The sequence below is a fragment of the Dermacentor andersoni genome, chromosome 6 (genome assembly GCF_023375885.2).
Source record: "Dermacentor andersoni chromosome 6, qqDerAnde1_hic_scaffold, whole genome shotgun sequence".
Taxonomy (NCBI): Eukaryota; Metazoa; Arthropoda; class Arachnida; order Ixodida; family Ixodidae; genus Dermacentor; species Dermacentor andersoni.
Window position 1 is genome coordinate 114,911,287 of NC_092819.1, and position 26,573 is coordinate 114,937,859.

Below are 26,573 nucleotides of genomic sequence, written 5' to 3' on the forward strand. Positions count from 1 at the left end.
TTTTGTGATTCTAAGGCAGCTCTTCACAGTATGAAGTCTGCATTACATCGCAGAACTTACGAGCTGATGATAGCTGACATCAGGGAAGCGCAGCACCACGCTCTGGAAAGAGGGCGCAACATTATATTTCAATAGGTTGCTACCCACTGGTCATCGTCGGCAACAACCTAGCTGACAAGGCCGCCCGGTCTGCCCACAAAGATACCCAGATGCGTCCAACACCATTGCCGAGGTCGGATGCTGCGAGGGAACTTGGCCTACTTGCACGCAAAAAGTCACAAGATCTCTGGAGTTCAAGTATTTTCAATTGCCGCGAACATAAATCGAACCACACACTATGGCTACAACTGCCATCTAGCGTTTCCCGCTGCGAAACAACCTTGCTGTGCCGCTTGTGGCTGGGAGTGGCGTTCACGAACGCATACTCCTATCGTTTGGGAGTGGCCGAGATCCCGATGTGCGACTCCTGTGGGTACGAGGAAACCATCTATTGTGTACCTGCCCTCGCTACAATGAACAACTCCTCTCTCTGCGGGCAACTTTACACCGACTGGACTCAAGACCATTCACCGAGTCAAAGATACTCGGACCGTCGCCACATCCGTCACTGGCACGAAAAGCGCTTCGTCCAATAGTACAACACTTGTAGTGCACCGGCTTAAGAGATAGTTTATAGTGACCCTGTGTATAGTGTCCATCCCACACGCACTCAGTGCTTACCCTCTCCCCTTTTTCCTCTTTCTATTCCCCTTTTCCCCACCCCCAGTGTACGGTAGCAGACCAGGTGCTCTTCTGGTTGACCTCCCTGCCTTTCCTGTCCTTGCTTTGTCTCTGTCTCTCTTACACATAAGGAAGTGCTTCCAAAGATCACTATATTTTTGCACTTGTGTAGGACATAACTAAAATAATAGCAGCTACACAGCGAATAATGATATATTGGAAATCTAGATAAAATTATTTATGAAGGGCATATTTTTGAAATGTCTAGCACAAGTAATAATTTTTTTAGTAGTATCTCCCCTTAAATATTGTTTTGAACAAAAAATTTTCAATGGAGAAACTGGAACATTTTTGTAAATAACTAGACAATTTTATGAGGGTGTTTTTTTTTTACCGCGTTGTAGTGAAAACACTGAATTGAAAAAAAATGACCATGGCACTAGGCGATTGCGCCCAAGTAGATTAGTGCCCTCCAACGTCCCACCAAAGATTTTCTAATCTACAGGCAGGTTGAACTAACGAGTAGGCCTTATACAACGAAAATTGAATGAAATTTCTGGCGTAGGCAGCAATTCTATCCCAATGTGAAAGGGGGGAGGAGGAGCAAGGGGGCATTTGACCTGGAACGGGGAGGGAGGAGCGCTGGTCAAGTCGCGTGCTAAGAAAGTTATTACGGCATGGCGGAAGCAGGGAGGGGGGGGGGGGGGGGGGGGGAGGAGCGAGCAGGGCCTACGCTTCTAATGCCACTCTTTCCCAGATATCACGTCTGTTGAAACACGAAAGCCTGTTATATCCATTACATTGGCGATAAGTAGACATGCCGGCTCCTGAACATCTTTCGGCGTTCCTGCCATATAAATAAGAAAGAAAATCTGGAGTATTATGTGTCGAAATCACAATATAGAGTACATGGCATGCCGCAATTAGGAGGTCTGGAAAAATTTTCATCACTTGGAGCGCGAAAATGGGCATCCAATGCACAGATTTTTTTTTTATTCGGCCACAGAAAAATGTGGCCGCCGTGGCCGGGTACCCGCGACATCGCGCTTAGCAACGCAACGCCAAAGCCACTGCGGGAGATTTTTGCCGCTAACGGATTGCGTAAATGGCAGGATGCCTTGCAGCACGCGGCCAAGCATCGTAGACGGCGGGTATGGTCACCGTCTCTCGTTTTAGCTTGTGGCCTTTCGATGCGCTCTGTCTGCGTTCAGCATCAATTATTCGTTAGTACAATGTTTGCGGACACTGATATCGCTGAGCGCAAGCGCCTAGTCACATGGCACTTTTTTCAAATATTATACGCTTTCTTTGTAGCCCGGAAAAATGATAGCTACACCAGCTATCGTCACGGAAAAGAATTATTTGCGTATTTCCCAAAAGACTACAATTTCTTCATTGCGAATTTTTCACTTAACGCAGCACATAGATGTTGCTTGGTTAAGTATGGTTAAATTATATCATAAGCTCTGACTAAAAAAAATAGTTTGAGTTGTTGAACAGGACAATGAATAATAGTAAGTTCATAGGGCTCTACTTGCAAAGGCGCGGATTATTTAAGGGATTGCTCAAGTTAGGTTAAACACTGTGTATTTCCGTGCACGTTCCAATTAACAACGTACGCAGGCCTCAACCACAGCGTGAATCGTGCAGATTTCGGGCTGTTGTGAAAGCGATGCTTCATGCGCACATATTGCTCTACACGTGGCGCGTTCTGACGCTTAGTGCTGCGAAGCGCAAAGAGTCTTTGGTGCTTGTCACGGTTAATGAAATATGGCCATAGAAATTCGCTGTGACACGCTTTATTAATGGAAAAAAATATATGCCAATATTTAGTTTAAGCCAACGACAAATATAAATCCTTAGTAAGTGGTTTTTGCGTTGCGGTTAGAGATTCCGTTTCATCCGAACAATTCAGTAACATTGATGAGTATCTAAGTTAAGAATAAGAAGCAATAAGAATAAACAGCACGGAAAGAATCACGTGGGGTCGCAGACTAACACTTTAGAGGGCCCCTCACCAGGCCACACAGCCAAATTCTGTTGTACGCTGGAAGTTGTTACGTGCCCTCTAGGGAGCGTTCTGTCGCAAGACTTTTTAAAATCGGTTCATTAATAGCCGAGGCAGTAATATTACAGTGCCGCGAATCCTTGATTTCATGAGGCGAGCGCCACTTCCTAGCGAGACACTCCCTCCACTCGCCCCGTCTAGCCTCCGCAAGCGAAATTCCTTCCTGCGTTCTCCCATACCAGAGCTCGGGAATCGCGTGACGCCCACGTCACGGGCCCCGCCTTCATTTTTATTGCGAAAGCAATAACTGCTCGCACTTTCGGCCCATCGGTGGTCGTGGCGCCTCCTTATAATGGTACGTCCACACTAGCGACAAAAACGCGCGCGACACACCGCGCGCGGCGAGCGGTGCTGTCGCGCGCGGCAAGAATCACGAAAAGCGGCAGCAACGCGCGGCAAACGCGCGAATGGGTGCGAGACCCATTTTTCGCGGCAGACGCAAAACGACCACCAATCAGAAGCGAGCCGCTTTACGAGCCGCGCTCTTGTGGCGCCACCTGTCGCACAAGCAAAGAATCATAATCTATGGGCTCTGAGACTGAACAGTGACACGCGCGCCGTAAAATCTCCTAGGCCATTTCCAGTCAAGGGGGCTGTTTTTGTTAAGCCTTACCACACCGCCACTGAGGCGTCGACGAAGAATTCGCCTCGCAATGGAGGCGTTTTTGGAAACCGTTCGCGGATATGCGTGCCTCTATGATAAATCGAGCGTCGGACAAGGAGCTGCGCGCCAACGGCTGGCACATTATGGACAGCAGTTGGCATGACAGGTGAGTAATTGGTGAAGGCGGGGAAGCAGAGTGTGCGCCTGGCCTTCAGTGTCCCTGTACCGCACCCAAAACTTTCTCGTCCGCTTTCTGGCACGTGGGCGTCACACAAGTAAAGAACAAACAAGTATTATAGTGTTCACAGTCACCAGTAGCTCCTCGTCCGTATCCGACATGCCTGAGCGTGGCCGGCAGTGGCGCAAAAAAACACAGACACTTCCGATGGAAGACGAAATGGGCAGAACGGAGAGCGCGTTGTCACGAGAAGTATCGAATGGAACGAGACAACGCGGGACTCCACGGGCCGCTGCCGCGTGTCGCAAAACACGACTGTGGACAAACCCGCACGCGTCTGCCGCGCGGGCGCTTGCCGCGTGCGGCGTGTCGCGCGCGTTTTTGTCGCTAGTGTGGGCACAGCTGCGCGTCACGTGACCGTGTGACGTCACGCCAGACCGAGAGACGGGGCCCCAGCTCGCGGCATCGATGGTGGAGACGAAGCCTTGCGCTCCACTGCTGCGGCGCTACCGAGAGAGGGCGCTCGCTGGTGTGACGTTACGCTAGGAGGATAAATGGGGTTACAGCTCGGCTCCTCGCAGTGGTCGGCGCGCTATGTCGGATGCTGTACAGCCATAAGTTTAACAAAGGGCAACCATGTCCACACCATCAGCCAAACCAAGGCGCAGCCAAGGGTATTGCTTTCGCAATCTTCCAGGCTTAACCAAGCTAAGCCTTCAGCCAATTTTTTCCCCTCGCTTTTTTGCTGCGCGGCGCACCCCCGTCGACGGCGTCGCGTGTGAGCTGTTGCGTTTGTCTCGTTTCGCGCAGCACAGGCTTTTGCCCGCTTTGCACGAGGGCACGTGACTATCGATATATTTCAGTGCTTCACAAATACTGAGGTACACACGAGCGCATGACAAAGCATGACCGCGCGCTGGAGCACGGTAGAAAATTGCTTAGTTTCGGCGTCTGCGCGCGAGACTGCACGACGTGGGAACGAGCACACGAAATCGAAGTAAATCTCTATTGCTGCGGTGCGAAGTAAAACAAAAACACGCATCGTTCGGTTTGTGTATTTTCTAAACTTTGTTTAGTCTACTGATGGAGGAGTTACACAAATAACAGATGTTGCCTTGAATTATGGGCATTCGCTTGCTCCAATTTTTGCCAAAACTAAGGTTTTAAATGCAGCTTTTTGCCTAAAACAGTGCAAGAATGGAATTCGTTACCTCCGTTTCTTTTTTCCTCAGAAGCTTTTACTGATACACTAGAAAGTCTATTTGCCTGCTAAAAGTGTGTTTTGTGTGTGTTTTATGTACCTTTTTTAGTGTGTTTTGTATCGGTGTACTGTTAAAATTGCGCGTTTTTGTTCTTTCGAGAGTACAAGAATGTATGATTTCACTCCTGTTTGGGCCAAGCGTTGACCCGCAGTATTTTGAATAATTCTCCAAATCACCGGCCACTATGACCCAAGTCACAAAACTGCCGCGTACGCAGGCGCACTTGTGCGATATGCGTCGACTTACCGGCTGGGAGAGCGACGTCCGCCAGAAGGATGGCAAACGGCGTGGGGTTGGAAATTTGAGCTCTTTCCGTGGTGTGTAACGATGTAGCACTCAGCTGACACGATCGCTAGCGCGCATTATATGCTTAGCTTACACGCCGCCTGCTGCTTCGCTTGCGATCGCACCAACTAAAGAACACTGCTGCACTAAGGGGCGCAGAAATGCAATGACGTCGACGGACGAATGTCGCTTTCGTCCAGCGAGAGACGAGTCCACGCGAAGCTGGACGCCTTCGCCCGTGCCACTAGCATTCGTGAAACTGAGTGCGTCAAAACTCAAATGGCTGCCAAAGACACTATGGAGCCGGGCAAAAATTCTCGTACGATCGCGGAAGTGACTCTACGACAGCGACGCCGCGCGCCATGCAAACATACAACAGGGTCATGATCATCATCATCATCATCATCACCAGCCTGGTTACGCCCACTGCAGGGCAAAGGCCTCTCCCATACTCCTCCAACAACCCCGGTCATGTACTAATTGTGGCCATGTCGTCCCTGCAAACTTCTTAATCTCATCCGCCCACCTATTTTTCTGCCACCCCCTGCTACGCTTCCGTTCCCTTGGAATCCAGTCCGTAACCCTTAATGAACATCGGTTATCTTCCCTCCTCATTACATGTCCTGCCCATGCCCATTTCTTTTTCTTGATTTCAATTGAGATGTCATTAACTCGCGTTTGTTCGCTCACCCAATCAGCTCTTTTCTTATCCCTTAACGTTACACCCATCATTCTTCTTTCCATAGCTCATTGCGTTGTCCTCAATTTAAGTAGGACCCTTTTCGTAAGCCTCCAGGTTTCTGGCCCGTAGGTGAGTACTGGTAAGACACAGCTATTATACACTTTTCTTTTGAGGGATAATGGCAACCTGCTGTTCATGATCTGAGAATTCCTGCCAAACGCACCCCAGCCCATTCTTATTCTTCTGATTATTTCAGTCTCATCCACAGCCACCGTAATCCTCCACAAAGAAAGCAACAAAATCCCTATAAAGAAAGGCGTCAGACAGGGAGATACGATATCTCCAATGCTATTCACAGCATGTTTACAGGAGGTATTCAGAGGCCTGGAGTGGGAAGAATTGGGGATAAAAGTTGATGGAGAATACCTTAGCAACTTGCGATTCGCTGATGATATTGCCTTGCTTAGTAACTCAGGAGACCAATTGCAATGCATGCTCACTGACCTGGAGAGGCAAAGCAGAAGGGTGGGTCTGAAAATTAATCTGCATAAAACTAAAGTACTGTTTAACAGTCTCGGTAGAGAACAGCAGTTTACGATAGGTAGCGAAACACTGGAAGTGGTAAGGGAATACATCTACTTAGGGCAGGTAGTGACCACGGATCCGGATCATGAGACTGAAATAACCAGAAGAATAAGAATGGGTTGGGGTGCGTTTGGCAGGCATTCTCAAATCATGAACAGTACGTTGCCACTATCCCTCAAAAGGAAAGTGTATAACAGCTGTGTGTTACCAGTACTCACATATGGGGCAGAAACCTGGAGGCTTACGAAAAGGGTTCTGCTGAAATTGAGAACGACGCAACGAGCTATGGAAAGAAGAATGATGGGTGTAACATTAAGGGATAAGAAAAGAGCAGATTGGGTGAGGCAACAAACGCGGGTAAACGACATCTTAGTTGAAATCAAGAAAAAGAAATGGGCATGGGCCGGACATGTAATGAGGAGGGAAGATAACCGATGGTCACTAAGAGCTACGGACTGGATTCCAAGAGAAGGGAAGCGTAGCAGGGGGCGGCAGAAAGTTAGGTGGGCAGATGACATTAAGACGTTTGCAGGGACAACATGGCCACAATTAGTACATGACCGGGGTAGTTGGAGAAGTATGGGAGAGGCCTTTGCCCTGCAGTGGGCGTAACTAGGCTGATGATGATGATCCGGATCCGCCGTCACTACCGGCCCTAAGTAGATGTTTTCACTTACCACTTCCAGTGCCTCGCTACCTATTGTATATTGCTGTTCTCTTCCGAGACTGTTAAACATTACTTTAGTTTACTGCAGATTAATTTTTAGACCCGCCCTTCTGCTTTGCCGGTCCAGGTGAGTGGGCATGCATTGCAGTTGGTCCCCTGAGTTACTAAGCAAGGCAATATCATCAGCGAAGCGCAAGTCACTAAGGTGTTCTCCATTTACTCTTATCCCCAATTCTTCCCAATCCAGGTCTCTGAATACCTCCTGTAAACACGCTGTGAATAGCATTGGAGAGATCGTATCTCCCTGCCTGACGCATTTCTTTATTGGGATTTTGTCGCTTTCTTTTTGGAGGACTACGGTGGTGGCTGTGGAGCCGCTGCAGATATCTTTCAGTATTTTGACATACGTCTCGTCTACACCCTGATTCCGTCAAAAGGGTCGCCGGGCCGCAAGTCATGCGCCTTACGCCACAGCGAACCGTGGGTCTATGAAGCGATTTACTAACTGCCAGTTAGGTGTCGCTTGTACGGTTTGCGAACGCCTGTGGTTTTGGTGTGCTTACGTAGTGCTCTGGCGCTTGCAATGCAATGTCCCCGGAGGATGTTTCCCGCTCGCGAGTCGTTCGACAGCTTTAGCTTGGCGGCAGTTGTCGTGGATCCCTGTGCAGTGGTAGGGTGCCGCTCGTGGCTATTTGCAACCTAATTGTTCACGTACAATAAAGATGCAACAGCGTCTGTAAAGACACGTTCCGTTTTCGTGTTCTACTGATTCCTATGAAAGAGGGATCAACCATGTTTTTCTATTTCCTTCCCTCTCTGTATCTCTTTTTGCTTTACAGCACGTGGGTTAAAGATGCCATGAAAGTGCTGTTAAGAAACACACAAAATTGAAACAATAAGCTCTTCAGGTTTCGTCAGTTAACAACCTTCCAAGTTAGTAACACTGAAAATGCCCAATAGAAAACAGGCAAGGGACGATACCACAAAGTTCCGCTCCATAGGTGACCGTAGCGGCATGTAGATTTGGTAAATGTATGCTCTGGTCTTTTTATCAATATCGCAATAAACAACGATTACAATGCATTCTAAAGTAACCAACACATACCCTAACAAGTTGCAAAACCCGCGAAAATAGCTGAAAACTTGTGGTCACACTAAAGTATCGGCACGGAGGTTGGCGCTCGGAATTGAAAAAAAGAAAGTGAAAATTGTTCCCTTCTATTTACGGCTAGTACACAATCCTTTTCCGCCAAGTGGACGTAGACAGAGTATAGAAAGAACGTATACTGCTACTGTTTAATTCCTTTTAAACGTATTTGCTTAACACGGTAGTAGTTTTTAGCTTTCTCAGAACTCATCGGTCCGAGCTCATACTTCGATACTAGGAACACCTGAAGAGGCACCGAACGAGCTCGTTGCACTGACCCTGTCGCCCGCGGTTGGCACAGTCGTGTTACAACAATCACTCGAATTGAAAACAAACTAAAGAACACTAAACCAGCTGACGCTAGTACAGAATATTGTTTCAATATTCTACATTTCTTTCTCTTTTTAGAAAAAGAAAAAGTGTTTGAAAAGGAAGCATATCAACCCCACATATCCACCCTAATTTGAGCCCGAGCTGTGGTGCCGATTGCATAAAAGTGCCGTAACGCATTTCCCGATACTTGCGCGCGGTTATTATCTGCCTGGATTGTACAGTAGTGGTGCTCGGTTGAGTCACTGCCTCATTTCACAATAGCGGAAGGATTTTTCGCAACCGCGGAAAAGTGGTCCATGTGTGTGAATTCACTAGGACACTTTCTTGTTCTTTGTGTATTCTCATCCCTGCTCCACCATTCTTTATAACTTTCCATCTCCCCTTACCTCTTCATCAACGTAGGGAAGGCAACAGGAATGTTTGTCTTCCGAGTGCCATCCCTTTCTTTCGCACCTGGTTTCTATCACTTCAGAGCTTTGTGCGGCAGATTTCAAGATAACATTATAACCCGTCTTTTGCGCACTTTGTCAAAGCAATCCGCCTGTACGGCAGTGCCATGTTGACCACAGTTCTGGGCACTATCGCAGATGCACGTGTCTTAGATACTTAGATACTCTTCGGGTATCGATTGTATTTGTGTCATAATACGTCTGGCAAGACGTGTATCAGTATCTCAATTTTCGATACATGAAAGAACGTATCGTGTATCTTACGATACAAAACACCGTTGTCGCAAGACCACCGTGCGACACTATAAGCACTGGCTTAAGAGGAAGCTTTAGCTCGGGTGCTCCAATCTAAATACATGTAAAAGGAGAATTCGTTTTTCTCGGCAACCACTGCACCAAATTTGACGGGGTTTGCTGCATTTAAAAGAAAAACTTAAAATCTAGTGACTGTTGGTTTCGAATTTTTGAGTTAGGTCGTCAATTTTTTATTAAAAATTCACAAATATTAAACATTTTCAGAAAACGAAACTATCAAGTTTACAACTCTGTAACTCAACCACTAAAAATGATAATACAATTCTGTGAATTGCATCTAATAGTACATCTAAAGCGGACAAAATTGATAAGTTACACATGAATATAAAAAAATTTAATCATAGGGAAATACAACTTTTGCAAAACCGTTGTAACCAACGCAACAAATTCACGTAAGATGTAAAATGACATATTGAATTTGTCCGCTTTGAATGATCTAATGGATGCCGTTCACAGAACCGCGATATCAGTTCTTGATGCAGAGCTATGAATTTGTAAACTTCGTGCTTCTATTTTTTTCAAACGGTCAAATATTTGAAAATCGTTTAAAGAAAATTCAAGCCCTAAATCGAAATTCCGCTCCCAACAGTCACTGGAATTTAACTTTCTCTTTCAAATGCAACAAATTTCATCAAAATCGGTCCAGGGGTTATCTCATAAAAACGTTTTTGCGTTTTTACATGTATTTGAATAGGCCGCGTCGGAGTTGGGCCCGAGCTAAAGCTTCCTCTTAACTACGCTTCGCAAGCTGGTACTGCTGCCACTATGCCGCTTTAATAAAACCAAAAGGAGCGACACCGTTCGGCCAGAGCCCTCCAGAGAGGGCAGTTGATTAGGCCTGCGCGTCCCTATTGGTGGAGACGATTCACGTGGGGGCGCTCGAGCCGTCTCCACAAAAACAGGCGCGCCAGTGTCTGCATGCAGCCGACCTGTTATTTTCATATTTTTTTACTTTTAGTTGCGTCGGTGCCATGGCACTTGTTCGCAGTCACCATACTGTGCTGCGAACGCCAATGCATGCGCTGTCCTTGGCGCCAATTCTGAGGCCTCTTTAGAGTTGTCAAAGTTTCTCTTCTATGGTACCTTACGAAATTCGGTCTTGAACTTTTAATTACATCTTGATATGTTTTTGATGATGCATCAGAGTGTCATCGTAAACTCAACAGGTAATGACTTTGAACATCAAGTTGGCAGCAGTCACTCAGTAGAGAAGAGACGTGAAGATTTTCAGAGAAAACTATGCATTTTTTCAACTTATATGCTTGATGTATCAGCACTACAGACATTTCACATCAAGTTGGCAACAGTCAGTCCGTAGAAAATGCACATCATGATTTCTGCAGAGAAAACTATGCAGATTTTCAACTTACATGCCTGAAGTATAAACACTAAAGATATTTACATCCAGTTTACAACACCCACCCAGTAGAGAATACGCATTAGGATTTTTGTAATTAAATATACAGTGGTTTCTATAGCGTTTACTGATGTATAAACACATCATAGATATGTGCTCTAACCCATCCACGCAGTGTTCTAATATATATATAAAAAAACTTATAATTGCTTTGATAAAGCCGAGTTTCAGTTTTTTGATTCGAATGCAATGCCGCGATTTTTGTGGTGAACAGACCAAAGATTAATGATCTTTTATTACTCCTACTTGTTCTCACCACGCCATCGCGATTCCTATACGTATTTACGACGACGACGCATGCATATCACCTTACTGCAGCAAGTGGTCAATCGGAAACAGCGCCTCTGCTTATGTACGTGGGCACGATCGAATAGAGGAAGCGATAAGCTAGTGCCAGTGTCAAACCTCTAGCCCTAACAGTAGCTACGCTACCAGAAATGCAACTCGGCACCAGCGTCCGTAGTCGCCGATGTACAGCGAGACAAGGGCAAGTCCGCACTAGCCCACCAGCAACACACAAACATGGCATCGCAAAATAATCTCCGCTAGATAACGTGATGCATAAATTGTACATTTTATGAAAAGCGATGTCCGCAGTGAAGAAGTTAAGCACCAGCAAGAGCTCGGATACTTGTCCACCTAAGCTGCAGTGCACGGCTACCTACGGTGCATGGTGAATCAGCTCACCTTTGCAGGCATCGCAGTCGACAGCGCTGCGAATATCAGCGTATTTTATTCTTTGTGCGAAAGTATTGCGAGAGAGAAAGAGGGCAAATCATAAACGAAAGGTAGGGAGGTTAACCAGGATTGAGCCCGAAAATATTGCGGAAAGATCGTAAAGTGGCAACAACGGTAACAAAGTATTGAGGCTGGATACGATCGGTTGTTCCCTGCGAAGCGTCGGAAGCTTTATATAGCTTCGAAGTGAACTGGAAAAGGCCTAGCGACGATGTCGGAGCCACCGAGAGCTCAACGGCGGTGAAGGCCGGTAGCCGGATACATGACAGAGTGACCGCTCTTCTCTCGCTAATTAACCAAGTCGCTGTGCGGCGGCCGCAGATATGTAAGGCCCATTCTTTGCCGTTCACCAGCAAAGCAGGCATCGAGTGGTAGCCCGCGAACGGCAAACGGCGTGCGGTGAGCTGGCGTGCCCAACGTCAACGCAGCTGTCGGCCGCGAGCCGGCTCGCGCACGTACCGCTTCGCAGCGGTTTAAGGACGCCGCCACATAGCAGCCGGTTTTGAATTTCTTTACGAAATTAGGCAAGAAAATTTCGAAGCGATCTCAACATTGTGAATTTTTAAACGCCAGGGGTCGTTTTTAAAAGCTGCTTAGAAGCAAAATCTATGAGTGAAGCTTTGGTAATGGTTGCGACCGTGCTTATAATTCGTGGTCGCGAAATGAAATTCGTGCATATCATGTGGTTTTATACAAGTTTGTGTGCTGTCGATGTGCTTACTAGCTCACTGTATTGTAAAAAGCATTCTGTCCAGATTTATTGCTTATTTACTTAGGAAATAGAGGCTCCCTCGTGGCGCCATGCTGGAGGTCAAAACACCATGGCTATATATGCAGCTTAACAGGTGCGTTTGCGCGGGCAATTCAAGCATTGGTTGTGTGGAAAAGGAAATAGAGGACGCAATACATGGACTACCTGTTGGTAATGCACCCTGACGGACTAGGAGTAGCATTTTATAAAACATTCAAAACAATAATAGCACAGATTCTGTTCAAAGTTACCGCCGAATCGTTAAAGGGACGCTAAAGCGAAACAATAAATCAGTTTAGACTAATGAAGCATTGTTTGAGAACCCTGCAGGCAGTCATTAAAAAAATAGTTTGATTATTAGATGAGAAAATGAAGGTCCAAGTATCAGTATTTGAATTTCGCGCCGAAACCCCAGAGCCGGTACGTCAGCGTGGCGTCAGGGATACCAAAGTATGTTTTCGCATTTGGGCCGCGTTAGCTAAATAAAGGTTCCCGAAACTTGCCATGTTTAATATTTGGTTCCTTTAGAACACAATGTAGTCAATCTGTACCGCTATATATAATTAGTAGGCCCTAGAAGATGCCATCAAAATCCAAGACGTCACGGCCCCCAGGTGCGGCAACTTAAGTAGGCGTCGCCACCCGTATTTCGTTCTTGCGCTTTTTCTGGCTTACCAAACGTCTTAACGTTGTAAGAGTGGTGTTTTTGGTGTTGTATAACGGTTATTTACTGATGCAGAAAAAATCGTTTTTCACTTTAGTATACCTTTAAATATACTACTGTCCTATACTACTTCGCACATCTTTCTCATCCCTAAAACAGAGGCACCTGAAAAACGTCAGTTGGTGGGGTCTTATCGCCCGATAAGCTTTACCAACGTCGACTGTACGATATTTATGAAGGTGGTGGCCAAACGATTGCACGGTGTGATAACGAGGCTGGTTGGCATGCATCAGACCTGTGGTATAAAGGGTAGGAGCAACGCCACGAACATACACGTAGCTCGAAGGGTGCTACAATGTTGTGATGTATTTGGCGAGCGAGTAGCTATGATGCAACTAGATCTCGCTAAAGCTTTCGACCATGTTTCTCACGATGTTCTCTTCGCCTTATTAGAGCATTCCAACGTAGGAAGCGTAGTAACAGACAGTGTCAGGATAGCGTATGCTAAGTTTCTAACCCTCGGGTCACTGTAAACGGGGACCTGATTGAAGTGCGGTATCCTGTGAGGCAGGAATGTCCTCTGTCGCCCCTCCTATTCGCGGCCTACCTTGAGCGTTTGTGAAAGGCCATCAAAAACAATGAACGGATAACTGACTTCAGGTTACAGTCAACACGCGTGAAAATATTGGCCTATGCCGACGACATCGTCATATACTGTTGAAATAGAGATAGTGTGTGTGAGGCCGTGGCGGTAGTGTGAACCTTCTGCAAATACACCGGGGCGCAAATAAACTGGGAGAAGAGTTATGCGTTTTCGCATGGTGAATGGTATGAAACGCCAGACTTCTTCTCTCGACTTCGGTGGCCAACCACTGTAAAAACGTATCTAGGCGTGCCTCTCGAACCTTATCGCGACTCTGAGACGTGCTTAAATGAACAAGAGGCAGAGCCAAGGAAAAGGGGCAAGGGCGACAGCTGCCAATATCCACGCGTGCCGCAGTCTGTAACCTATTTCTTACCTCTAAGATATGATATGTCAAAAATGTGCTGTGTGCTTCGCCGATCAACATCCAAGAATCCACTGTGTCTTCGCCGTTTTCATATGGACATCGACTTGGAAGAGAACCAGCCACACGAAGTTCTCTTTGCCCGCAGAGAAAGGGGGCCTTGGGTTGGCACATTTATTTGTGCGACAAGTTGTGTCGCGCTTTATGTATCTTCGCGATTGGAATGAAGTGCTCCTTCGCACAGTCACGCAAGTGCTTTTATGTCGTCACCTTCATGGATTTGTTGTATGCACTTGTTAATTAATGCATGGTGCCGTTAAAGGTTATTTCCGAGAAGTCGTGCTTGCATGCAAAATGTTGCATGTGTGGTTTTAGTGAGTATCTCGCCAATATTACTAGTAAAAAACTGTACAAGGACCTAATTGACACTATGCTTCCTGTACCGATTTACGGTATGTCAAACCGTGGAGGCCCAAGAGATGTCCCCAAAAGGGTTAAAAGAGTGCCGATACACCCTTCGATAAAACCTTTTTTCTTTAAACTACACACTAATACATTATCAGTTAAAACATGGATGCATAACAAAAATAATTTTGTCCCGTGGTCCATTAACTGCTTCTTATGGAAGAAACCTGAAACGATAGAGCATGCGTTTCTAGATAACTGCGATCCCATCTTTTTCTGGGATGTGCTACGAAGGACGTTAAAGAAAGAGTTACCTTTAGATCCACAAGGAATACTATTCTTACCAGTAGAAACAGAGGGTTCTCCGTATGACACTATAATGCTCCTGGGCCTCTACAGTTTGTGGAAAGCTAGAACGCAGTTAAACAACACAGATGTCAATTTGCGACCTACGCGCGATCACTTCATCCAAGCTGTAATACGGTTTAGGGATGTCCATCCGGCACTCCCTGAACAGCCAACATGGATTGACATGCTTGATAAATTGGCAACATTGAAAAACATTTTAATGTTTTGTGCCAGCAAAGTCCTTGTTGACATGTTTAATTTTTCTATATTGTTTGTGTATAATGTCAAAGCCGGCAATAAAAAAGATGTTTGTGTGCAAATGTGTGACAATGTACTTTATCTCCTCTGTTAGGATTGCTTTGCGCATAGGGATGTGCAGATTCGTTCAAGCAGTGTTTGTGTGGCACTTTGTGCTTAGGAGTGTGTAAGTTGAAGGGAAAAATTTCCGTACTGTGAAAGAAAAAAAAGTTTCTTTCCCTTTTTTTTTAGTGACATCTAACGGTTTTTGCCGTAAATATTGCGTTTAGTGGTTCTAAGACTCCATAATGCGGTAAGCAAGAATGAACTACAAATGCAGTAATTACGAATACACCACACATACAGTAATGAAGAATGCATGGGAAAGTTGATATCAGCAAGGTACTGAATCAGGGGTGACCTTTATCCCCACTGCTGTTTATGATGTACATGGTGAGGATGAAGAGGGCGCTCGAAGGAAGTAATATCGGGTTTAATCTCTCATACAAACAGGCGGGTACAGTGGTAGAGCAGCAGCGTCCAGGTTTATTTTATGCGGACGACAATGTGTTACTAGCTAACAAGCAAAGTGATTTGCAACGTCTGGCTAATATTTGTGGATAGGAAGGCGAGAATTTAGGTTTGAAATTTAGTGTTTTAAAATCAGGTGTCATTGTATTCATTGAAAACAGTGAACAGGGCCAGGAAATACCTCGTGTAAAAGAATATAAATACCTTGACATATGGATAAACGAAGGCACTAGATATATGGAAACACAGAGAAAAAGCAATAACAGTAAAGGGGAAGAGAAATGCCAGAGCGCTATGGGGATACAATAGGTACGAGGTGCTCAGAGGTATGTGGAATGGTGTAATGGTTCCAGGACTTACTTTTGGAAATGCGGTTGTTTGCTTGAAATCAGGGTTACAAGCACGACTCGATGGAAACCAAAAGTCAGTGTGAAGCCTCGTATTGGGCGCTCACGGGAAGACTACAAATGAAGCTGTTTAGGGTGATATGGACTGGGCAATTCTGAAGTGAGGGAAGCTTACAGTAAAAATTTTTATGAGGAACGACTGTGGAATACGGAAGAAACTAAATGGGCTGGGAGAGTGTTGAGGTATCCGTACAGGAAGAACATTGGTTAACAGTGGAGGAAAAGGACTGGTAAGCTTACAGCATATATGCGACTTGTGGGGCGAGCAACACAGCAACAAGCAACGAGAGGCTGAAATAATCACATGGGTGGCGGCAATGGAAAAGAAACCTGTCATTAGTAACTACTTAAAAGGGAAAAAAACGAAATCAGGAAAAAAAAATTTATGACAACTCAAAAGGACGCTCATTACATTTCGAAGCGAGATCAGGATGCCTTAGAACACGGACCTATAAAGTCAGATATAAGAATGAAGAAGAAGCATGTGCTTGCTGCGGTAAAGATAGGGAAACGATGGAGCCTGTTTTATTAGAATGTGAAGATACTGTGATACTGTGAAGACCCAGAGGTCCATTTAGGCACCACTGGACTCCTTGAAGCCCTTGGGTTCAGCGAGAGCAGGGGAAAAGTAAACATGACTGCAGTAGGGATTAGTAAGAGGGGATTGGAAGATTGGTGGAAGAAAAGTAAGGAAACGACAAAAAAAACGGAGACGCACAAAAGCAAAGTTCACAATATGGGGTCAGGAAATTTGGTTGTGAGAGTTCATCGCGATTTCTTTCTTTTTTTTTAACCTAGGTAGGACATTAGGCAGTATAATAACAAGAGCTTGCTGGCGCAACCCACCGCCCCGTTCCAAAGGAGCCGCTCATATCATCCATCCATCCATCCATCCATCCATCCATCCATCCATCCATCCATCCATTCTTGCAGTGGTGGGGTGAAAACGAGTTTCTAGCGTCGCCTTTCCTCTCTAACTCGCCCCTGTCATGTATACACACGGTCTGAACCACGCTCTCCCCCCTCTGCAGCAGCCACAGTAGCAGCAGTAGCAGCAGTGGGAAAATCGAAGACAGAGGCAAAGGAAGCTTCGCTTTATAATTCGTAAAAGGATTGCACTCTAATGAATATGTCGGTAGCGAACGCTTTACCCCAGGAGGTAGGTTAAATATGAAAAGTCATTGCATCTTCGTGGGCTCTCTGTATACAGGACGCGTCACAAAAAAAATGTCGATGCCAGCGTTGTTGCTACTGTACACATCTCGGGTGATCCGGTATTGCGTTAACAGTAAAGCGCGTATGGTATGGTATGGTAAAACTTTGATCTTGTCCTTCGGATCGCGTGTCAGCACGCAGCGGGCGGCTCCCATGTCGGTACAAAAAGGCCAAGCCTCTCTGCTGCCTATCAGTGGATGTATGATAAAGCAGCGTGTAAAGAAATCTTTCAGGTTAGCAGCTAAAGCAAAAGCAATAAATTGTTTTGGAGGGAAAATATACTTTAAGCAAACAAGCCAAAGATTTTGACATACTAATAGATATTTCATTCCAATGAAACAAGGTTGGTTGGCGTTAAGAAATTTTCAAGCGAACATGTTTGTGCATACGCGTTTGCTGCTCCACTATATAGATTTATAATGAGAAATTTGCGAAAGTATCGAAGTATCTTAAGATATAAATGCGAAGTATTTGATCGTATGCAATAATTGCAGTAATATCTTGTATGTGTATCTGAAATGCCTGTTACCCGAGTATCTTCTATTGCATCATGATACAATTGCAAAGTATATTTGCCCAGCCTTAGTTCATCATAATACTGTCTTATGTACAGTCAAAGAAGTGTGGTCTTTATGAATAGCCTGACTTTATATTTCCATGCAGTGTTCTTCCCGTCGTTGACTCGATAAAAATAATATTTATTATCATAAATCCAATGATGTACCACCACAAAAATACACAGAGAGACACTACGTTACGGAAACACTTTTATGTGAGCAAATATTTTTGAGTGCGCTGTGGAAAAGGTAAAGGTCCACCAAGTTATCATGCCTTTTCCGAACTTCCAAATTATCAACCTCTAAATTCACTATAGTAAGGCCCATAATTATTTCTGAAGTTAGCTTTATTTGTTTCTCAGTTATGCATGTGCCCATACATGTTCGCGCCCCTGTGTGTGTGTGTGTGTGTGTGTGTGTGTATTTGTGTGTGTGTTTGTGTGTGTACTTTCATACGCGAAGCAAAAGAGTTCACACTCTTGCTGAAGCTGCTTGGCTTACCTGGTTTCTCGCAGCGATTGAAACAAACTATTGCCCGAGGTTCCATTTTATTTTCAGAGCAACACGCCGAGATTCCAAGCCTCAAGTTTTTGTTTTGTTTAAAGGCACACGACTCTGTGCAATCGGATCCAACCAGTAACGTGAGAGCCGTTGATCGAACGTCTTGGCACGAACAACGAATGCAATAGAAGCTGGCCTGCCGCTTGGAGGTAGGCACGCAGGTTCCTAGGAGCCACTGGTGTGCGTGCCTGGTCTTACAGCGCGTTGTGGCTAGCGTCGAGATACGGTTCTCTTTTGTTAGGTGCAACGGGAACAGATACGTCCGATGAAAACAGCGCCTTGCATGTTTATGCATTTAATGTATCATTGTCGCATCGGTGACGACGTTGGGGGTCATAAATGACATGGAATTATTGACAAGGTACAGTGAACCGGCGGACAGCACAACGGTGCATCATTCAATGTAGATAGATAGATAGATAGATAGATAGATAGATAGATAGATAGATAGATAGATAGATAGATAGATAGATAGATAGATAGATAGATAGATAGATAGATAGATAGATAGATAGATAGATAGATAGATAGATAGATAGATAGATAGATAGATAGATAGATAGATAGATAGATAGATTATTTCATGCCCAGCGATAAGATCATCGGTCTTTTTCCAACACTCATTTAGTCTCCTATGGTTTAATTCTAACTTTTGCATTTTTATCCTACTGTGGTAGTTTTGGAATGCAAATACTTCTTGGAGCTCTGCAATCATAATTAGGGACGTACAGTTTCTGTAGTTTACTGCGACATTTTAAAATATTCTTTACCATCAGGAAGACTACGAGCAATAAAAGAGGAACTCCTATCGCAGCCCTATTGCGAAAACCAACGCCTTCCAGTGTGAAACCAGCGCGTTTTTTGGCACTGGGTCGCATTGGGTACGCTGGCGCTCGCTGGGATTCACTGGGACACTAGCGAGGACACTGGATAAGAGCTGGGTCACACTGGAAGAGACGATGGTTCTACTGCCATGACTCTGGCGAGCACGGATTCCTGCTGTACAGGCGCTAGTTCTCGCTGCAGTTCGCTGGTTCGCACTGGAAACTGCACTGGTTGTGTTTGTGCCGCGCTGGTTCCAGTACGCAAGGACGAGCGCTGCTGAATATTAAATGCTTTATACAATTTTATCGCTTGGTACTAGTCTCTTATCCTAAATAACGGTATATATTGGCGTCATAAAGCCCTATTTCGTGTCGCAGCTTGGAATAAAGGCGCGTGAGCTGCCCTGTTTATACATGGACATTTGACACTGAACATCACTTTCGCTTTTTTTTTTCACTTTCCCTTTTGACTTGGCGGATAGCTCAATTCTTGAACGAAAACACGCAAAGGCAGATGACGCCGCGTTTTTTAGTAGTTCGCACGTAACATATGACTGGGAGTTGTCACCGTTGTCGCAATTTTATGGAGTAAACATGAAATGCAGAAGTCGTTCAGACGCGCGCGAACGGACCCCGAGTTCGAATCCTATCGCTGACTGATATTATCGCACCGATAACAAAGCTGAGGTGATTCGTGCGCTTCCACTTTCCCTATTGTACCAAAAAAAGTTCTGAGGCTCAAATACACACATTTTAGCTTTCGCAAGCTACCCGCGCCGAGATCGGTCCCAACCGAAGCTTAGGCCCACCGTATCCGCCGAGTCTGTCTTCCCGCTATCGGCGCGTTTAGGCTCGGAAATCAAGAAGTCTAACAAGGATAAATCACTCTATGTTTCAGCTTTCGCATCGGTGTTCTTAAATAAACAATTTTTTCATGTCTACAGTGCCAGCACAAGACGCGATGACCGTCGATGTGACGCGTCGTAAACACAGGTATATGTGCTATCGCCGAAGGCTCCCAGCACTAGCCTGCGCTTCTCTGCCGAAGATATATGACTAGACAGACGTGTTAACTGAAAGGCATCACTGAAATAAGAAAACATTGCATATCCATCGCGTGAAGAACAAGAAACGGCTATCGAAATCGGTAGCAACAGCCCATACAGCGTCGCGGGTCCGCGGTTCATTTCGGACTTTTTTCGAAGTTAAAATACAATGTTCATCATGTTTCGTTATTAAATTCTAATATAATTCGCATTTCGAAGTCTTGCAGCAAAATGGCCGACAAGCGCAGATCCGAACTTCTAAGGTACTTCTTTCTTTCACAAAGGCCACGCAAGAAGGTAGCCAACACAGAAGCTGAAAGCACCAATCTGAATAAGGTGAACGAAGTGTTTGTTTATGATTTTTAATCTCAAACAAATGCAAAGAAAGAGAATTACAAAATTGAGCTGCTATACAAACTTCTACCTAGATAACCATTGGTCTTGAGGACTACATTTCATTTTTTCACCTCATCTAAGTATATGCTACCTTATATTTTTATTTGACCAGCCATTTCACGATAACGCAAGACATGTGCTAGTTGTACCCGCAGTTCTTCGTAATCTGTTATTCGCGTAACACGAATGTGCTGCACGTTAGCGTGATGCCGCCATAAATGAGAAGTCGAAATTTTAGAATTCAATTACTTAATTCTTTTACTTTTTAGTAAAGCAATGAAAGGGGCTAGTTGGTGAACGTTCATGGTTATACTCATGGTTCTTTTACCTATCCACATGAGTCGCAAAATTCATTATGCACCGGACAGCATACATAAACGCATCATTATAAATGTACTGCAATTGCACGCTTCCTAATCTTTCACTTACTACCACAAGCTGCACCCACCAACCCCTGGTTTCTGAATACCTGTGATATGTCCGAATGCGCTTAATCGAATATAATAATAATAATAATAATAATAATAATAATAATAACCATAATAATAATAATAATAATAATAATAATAATAATAATAATAATAATAATAATAATAATAATAATAATAATAATAATAATAATCTAAGCAGAAAATGGAAGCTGATGGGCCAAGAATGTTCCACTCACTTCACGTTGCTTCAGGTTTTCTTCTCAGCCTTGAAAACGTCGTTATTTAGACGAGTGTGTCTACTTAACAAAAACCAAGAAAGTTTTGTTTGCGGAGGAGTTATTTTATCTACGAACGCGTGCTTTTCCTTGTCTACTGCGAGCTCTGTATCTTGTCAAACATGTCACGGAGAAAACAGCCCAGCTGGTTTTCTTTCTACAAATAATAGCCAAGTATTCACTGCGAGTTTTTATCTTGGAGCGCCACAAGAGATAATTCGTGTGAAACTTTTAAGAATACGGTAAGATCCAGTTAACATGTCATGCGCTCGAAGGCGCATATAACTTTGAAACATAGTGGCCGCGTGTAACTGCCGCTTGATATCTAAGCAAGGATAGCAACAGAGTCTGTTTAGAACTTGTTTTCAGCAAATATACTACACGCGCATCAAAAAGAAGCCGATTACCGCTTTATACAATACTGCTTTCAGTAAACTTCCAGTTACGATTACAATGTGAACAGCGCACCTGTATAATATAATAAAAGTCTATATGTGCGAGAGAGAGAGACAGAGACAGAAAGCAAAGGAGGTAACGTATATGGGAGCTTCTAATAAAACGAGGGAAGTCAAAGGAGCAAAAATACGCAATACAGGTAAGTTTATTACCAGCACTAGTTTGCTTTCAATTTAGTTTGCTTCAATTCAAAGACATTTCCATTAATTCTGGAGATGTCTTGGTGCCAACCAAATTGAAAGTAAACTAGTGCTGGTAATAAATGGGCTGGGGTGCGTTTGGCAGGCATTTTCAGATCATGAACAGCAGGCCATTATCCCTCTAGAGAAAAGTGTATAACAGCTGTGTATTACCAGTACTCACGTACGGGGCAGAAACCTGGAGGCTTACGAAAAGGGTTCTACTTAAATTGAGGACGACCCAACGAGCTATGGAAAGAAGAATGATGGGTGTAACGTTAAGGGGTAAGAAAAGAGCAGATTGGGTGAGGGAACAAACGCGAGTTAATGACATCTTAGTCGAAATCAAGAAAAAGAAAGGGCATGAGCAGGACATGTAATGAGGAGGGAAGATAACCGATGGTCATTAAAAGGTTACGGACTGGATTCCAAGAGAAGGGAAGCGTAGCAGGGGGCGGCAGTAAGTTAGGTGGGCGGATGAGATTAAGAAGTTTGCAAGTACAACATGGCCCCAATTAGCACATGACCGGGGTAGTTGGAGAAGTATGGGAGAGGCCTTTGCACTGCAGTGGGTGCAACCAGGCTGATGATGATGATGATGATGATGATGATGATGATGATGATGATGATGAAGAAAAAGAAGAAGAAGAAGAAGAAGACATTTCCAATCATTCTACAGTGCCTCAATTTTGCACACGTGGATGTTGTTCCTGCAGCAACCATTTCCATACTCTCCCCTTCCTAATATCTTGTTGCTGTAAAGTTGATAAAAGCTTGAGCTGTTGCCGTAGTGACAAAGTTCAAAAACCGTCAGTTAGAAAGCAATAAACCGCTTTTAACCCCGTCCTAGGCATGAATAGTAAGTTTTTCCTCTTGATTTTTTTCTTCTTAAATACAGGTGGATTTTACCGGGTGAGCGGGAGGCGTAAACGTGACCGGCTTGACAGGTGGTGTCGTCTCCTGGCGTAGAGCTGACCCAGACAAACACAATGCTAATGTTGCATCCACCAAGTTTATTCTATATCCCTGCTGGTGCAAATTTTCATCAGCGGTGCATCGTGACGCAATTTCTCCGCTGCAAATATTTAGACCCGCCGCGAAAAAGAACACGGTCGGTTACGTGAAAACTAGATCTGTGTTTGTCTGGTCGAGCTCTGCTCTACAAGGTGGTTCGGGGCACGTACCGTTCTGGTGACTCACATTTACATCGCCACCCATCGGGTGAAAGGCCCGGTTTGTCTGCGTTTACCGGAATAACTAACAAGCTAAAACTCACCGGTAACTCATTCGCCCAACAGCACCCTGCGTCCGCTGTCTACGGTAGTCGCCCGGGATACTTGAGGCGCAATTGAAAATCTACCTTTTGAGTTCATCTTCAGTGATTGAAAAGAAGGTGCAACTCTTTGTGAGACTCATCAGCAAGAGTAAGAACACCTGAGGGATAAGAGACGCGGCAACATCCCTGTCCAATGTATCGCGCCTGTAAAGTGTTCTTTGTAGAAAACAGTTGGATTTATATATTCAAAAGCTTCTTTGTTCTACCTAGAAAAAGTAGCCTCATGGAATGCGTGCAAACATTACTCTCAAACTTGAAATGCATATGTAATAAAACGAAGAAAGAAAAATAAGAAGACGTGACTACCTTTTAATCCGTTGCTCTGAAGTCGCTAGCTACGAAGGATGATTGCCCCATATAGCGCTTGGTGCTCGCGGCTGGAGCTGTTTAAGCTAATTAGCTTAATTCTCATGAGCTGTGACGTGTTCAATTGAAACTGTTCTGGAAAGTTGCAGGAATGCAATGTAGGATGGAGTTGGTACAGTGGTAGAGCAAGTAAGCGTTCTGGATCAATTAACCCGTGTCAGCGAACATAGGGAAATACGAAATGCACTCAGTTCAATGTTATTATATTATGCGAGGTAATAAATGCATAAATGGAGATGGCAATGTTATTTTTTTTTGCTTTACTACTTTTTTGCAAACACAAGCCATTGAAATTCTGGGTATTTGTAGGAAGCTGAAACGTTGTTCTTGACCATCTAGAAATATACCATTGCTTTCTCCGTATGTTGCCTTCAAAGTGATAAGGGGCTTTCGAGAGCTGGGTGGATCGTTATATATTTGCACAGATAATACTAAGCACAATTTAACCAAGCACGCAAATGAAAAGAAACGGAAGAAGAAAAAAAGAACAAAAGAAGAACAGGAGCGATGCCCGTCACTCACGAAATCAACCCCCAGAGATGCCGTCACGTGTCTGGTTCTGCGTGGGAACCCGCGACGGTCGCGCAGCTTTCGCACCGGGGCTCGCCGTGCGCCGCCGTGCTTGGTGCCACCGTGTGTTGGGCGCAGGGCCAGAATCGAGAGCGGCGCGATGATGAGCGACGCACATCCGCTGCTGACGAACCCGTAGGACACTCTGGCACGGGCCGGCGAGGCACGCGGGCACACAAACAGTGGCCCCTCGAGCTGTTGACGAGACTGTCTCCAGTCCTCGAGAATCGGAAGACGGCGATGCGGCGAGTGACAGCGGCCCCTCCTTTCGCGTTCATTCTATCTCTTCCTAACCTACCACCCCGTTCCAATGGCGTTCACACCCTTTCTTTCAGACCACCCGCCCCTCCCCGGCGAGTGCGAAGAAAGGGTACGACGAGCAATGAACGCTCCACGATCTGCTTTTCCTATCGTTGTTTCCCTCTCCCAGCAGATTGGCCTGCTAAACACACGCTGCGCACGATCTCTCTCGTTAAGTCCCTTTGACTGACCGGCAGTGCCGGGCCACTTTCGCCGCCAACCCTAACGCCGCAGGCTTCGCACCCCTAAAGAGGAGGTCCTCTCGTTCATCTCTCCCTCACGCGTCTGCTTGGAAGTACAAACAGAAAGAGGCTGGAGCTCGTAAACAAACACACTCCGCGTACGCAAACACCCTTTCTCCGTTCGCATTGAACTCGCGGCCGGCCCAGCACCCGACCCACCGACCAACCGACCGACCGACCTGGATTCGGTGGGCCGCCGCCGATCCAGAGTAGACCAGCGGCACTTCCGCGAGCCAGGAACTCCACTGGCTATCGAAAACTGGTTCCTTTCCCTCCGCAGAACGGCGGCGCGACATTACGCCGGGGCGCGCACAGCCACACCGGATAGTTAGCGCTGCTTACTCGCGGTCGCGTTCCCGAACCCGCTCGGCACTGCCCGTTATTTGCTCCGTGCTCCACGCGGCTTCGCGAGCGGGCGAGAGCCGGAGCGCTCCTGAAAGCGAGGAAGCGAAAGCGCTGCAACGGCAGGAAGCGGCGAAGGAAGTGCCCGCACAAACGCGCGGGGCGGTGAGAGTATATTCCTGGGTCGTCGGCGTGCTGCGATCGGGTTGCTTTGCGCTTGGCCGAATAACTTCCTTTCCTGCACGCGGCTCATTTGTTCGGCATTCACGGCCCACTGATGGTTTTTGTTTTTTTCCGGGAGCGTAAATTGAGCCTGCAATGCTTCGAGCAATGAAACCCGGGGGGCCATTGCATAGCGATGTCACGGCGTTCCTTGTTCGGGCAAGACATACATTCGGGTGCTGTGGGCCATGCCTCCAGCTTACTCCCTGCCACTCCTCCATTCCCATGCAGGTTCGTTCTTTCTGTCTCTCCTAAAGCCGCTTTGTTTCTGTCTTGCTGATCAACGAAAAAAGAAACAATAAAAAAACAAGTACGTCGGTGCAATTCAATGAGACCTAAACCGAACCTAAGTCGAGGTGACGCAATGCGGTGTGGCAGAGTCTCTAGTTTGTGCTTAAAAATTAGCTTGGAAATGGCTGTGCAAAGAAAAATTGGCAATGCCAAGAAAGCATAGTAATCGCTTGCTTCCGATTGTGTGAGTCTATTGCCTGTACCTGCTGTTTCCTGTGCAGATTTTCCTTATGAGAAAAAGCACGACGCACTCAATACGCCTGAGCTGCATTGCGGTCCCGCGTACGTCGCTGGCTAAAGAAAGTACGATAACTTGGTACGCAGTTCAAACGCTTGTGCCACCTGCGAGTTAAGTATAAGGTAAAAATGGGGGGGGGGGGGGGGTGAAGAAGGCGGGAGGGGGGATGTCGGCTCTCTTCGAATGAGTTTAGGAGCGTAAATCACGAAGTATCTGGTACTGAGCAGACGTTGTCCCTGGATGACGTGCCGGTCTCGCTAATACGTTCGTTCTAAAGAATGCCGAAAGCATTTGTTTGAGAATGGCTCAAGCCCACGAACTCCATAGCCCGACAAATGGCGCTCACCGTCTACCACATCTTTACAGTAAATTCATACATTCATTATGAGATAATAAGACATTCTAAGTTTTTAGGCAGCAGCTAGAAGGTTTTCAATTATGCTTGGGTAAAAAGCTGATAGCCGGAACATCTTTGTCGTCTTAAAGTTGGACTCTTTTGTTCGTGGGGCAGGAGGAGTTTTAGTTCTGTGTATCAAGGAATATTATCACATTCTAGTGAGGGTGAACAAACAGTGGCACAACGGAAGTCCCGGAGCTGACTGTTTACTGGGCGAGCCTGTGCGCGGCAAAACAAGTAACTCTCAGCACAATGATAGCAGCGAAAATGCATGAATTGCCGAAGAATGCAGCGTAATCGCTGGTGCTCGCGCACCTTCCTGAATGTACAACACTATTCGCATTGTGCATGCATTCTATTTATAAAAGGTTCGGCTACAGGAAGACAACAGATAGAATAGGCCAGAATCATTAAGAATGCTCGGATCCACGCTGGTGCATCACGTGTTTAGCAAGAAAATAACATTTGTTAACCGGTGAAAAGAAAAGCAAGTACGTGGGTCAGTATGTAGCACTCAAGTGAATCATAC

General features: G+C 45.5%; 1 protein-coding gene across 1 annotated transcript in view; it reads right to left on the reverse strand.

Annotated features, from left to right (window-relative positions):
• The window catches only part of LOC126522211 (sphingomyelin phosphodiesterase-like), a 158,627-nt gene extending 134,352 nt beyond the window's left edge, over positions 1–24,275 (reverse strand). The window contains exon 1 of the mRNA XM_072288841.1: positions 23,965–24,275. The gene's annotated coding sequence lies outside the window, so the exon portion shown is untranslated. The remainder of the gene's footprint in view (positions 1–23,964) is intronic.
• Between the last annotated feature and the right edge of the window lie 2,298 nt (positions 24,276–26,573).